Raw genomic sequence first — 1,590 nt, forward strand, 5'->3', positions numbered from 1 at the left:
GTGTGACACGTGTGTGACAGGGCCGGTGACAGTCCCCAGAGCCGGGGTGAAGGTGCTGCCGGTGCTGGGGCAGGGTTGAGGGGATGGAGCTGCTGGTTCTGGTTTAAACAACCCAAAGTGAGCCCAGCCCAGCCCAGCTGAATCTGGCTGAGCTCAGCCCAGTCTGACCCAGCCCAGCTAAACCCAGCCCAGCCAGCTCAGCCCAATCCAGTCCAACCAGTCCCACCAAACCCAGCCAACCCAACCCAACCCAACCCAAACCAAACCAGTCCCACCCAATCCAACCAATCCAGTCCAACCAGTCCCACCCAATCCAACCCAACCCAACCAACCCAATCCAACCCAACCAACCCAACCCAATCCATTCCAACCAACCCAGTCCAACCCAACTCAACCCAACCCAACCCAATTGAGTCCAACCAAGCCCACCCAATCCAACCCAAACCTATCCAGTCCAACCCAGTTCAGTCCAACCAGCCCAGTCCAAATTAACCCAACCCAACCCAGTCCAGTCCAACCCAGTCCAAACCAACCCAAACCAATCCATTCCAACCAAACCAACCCTATCCAATCCAACCCAATCCAGTCCAACTCAACCCCACCCAGTCCAACCAAACCAAGCCAACCCAACCCAATCTATTCCAACCAATCTAACCCAACCCAATCCTGTCCAAATCAACCCAACCCAATCCTGTCCAAATCAACCCAACCCAACCCAATCCATTCCAACCAATCTAACCCAACCCAATCCTGTCCAAATCAACCCAATCCAACCCATTCCAACCAATCTAACCCAACACAATCCTGTCCAAATCAACCCAACCCAACCCAATCCATTCCAACCAACCCAACCCAATCCAACAGCGAACTGATGGAGCAATCTGGGAGGACGGGACTTCATAACGCGAGGCTGTAATTGGACAATTAACTCCAGTGTGGAAATGGACCAAAACTTGTCCATTTAAAATAAAACTTTAAAAAAAATTAAATTATTTAACATAAAAGTGTGAAAACTCATCTCGGGTGGAGCCACAGCCAGGCTCTTGTACTGCCCAAGGTGCATCCTTTGAAGGCCTTTAATAAACACCAACTTTATTCCTTATTTATTAACTCTGTTTGAGGCAGCCTCTCAAGGCATCACTGCCTTGGCCACCCCACTTCCAGAAAAGATCTGTTCGGTAACAGTTGAGCTCAGCCTCCACACTCTGAGGAGCTTTTCCAGAAAAGATCCATTGAGGATCTTGGAATAGCCGAGCTCAGCCTCCATACTCTGAGGGGCTTTTCCAGCAGAGATCTGTTCAGGATCGGCTGAGCTCGGCCTCCACACTCTGGAGCGCTTTTCCAGATAAAATCCATTGAAGTTTGGCTGAGCTCGGCCTCCCCGCTCGGAGGCGCTTTTAGAGCAAAGATCCGTTCGGGACCCCGGAACGGCCGAGCTCGGCCTCCCCGCTCTGGAGCGCTTTTCCAGCCGAGATCCGTTCGGGATCAGCCGAGCTCGGCCTCCCCGCTCGGAGACGCTTTTAGAGCAAAGACCCTTTGGTGATCCCGGGATGGCGGAGCTCGGTCCCCCCGCTCTGCAGCGCTTTCCCC

The sequence above is a fragment of the Parus major genome, chromosome 10 (genome assembly GCF_001522545.3).
Source record: "Parus major isolate Abel chromosome 10, Parus_major1.1, whole genome shotgun sequence".
Lineage (NCBI taxonomy): Eukaryota > Metazoa > Chordata > Aves > Passeriformes > Paridae > Parus > Parus major.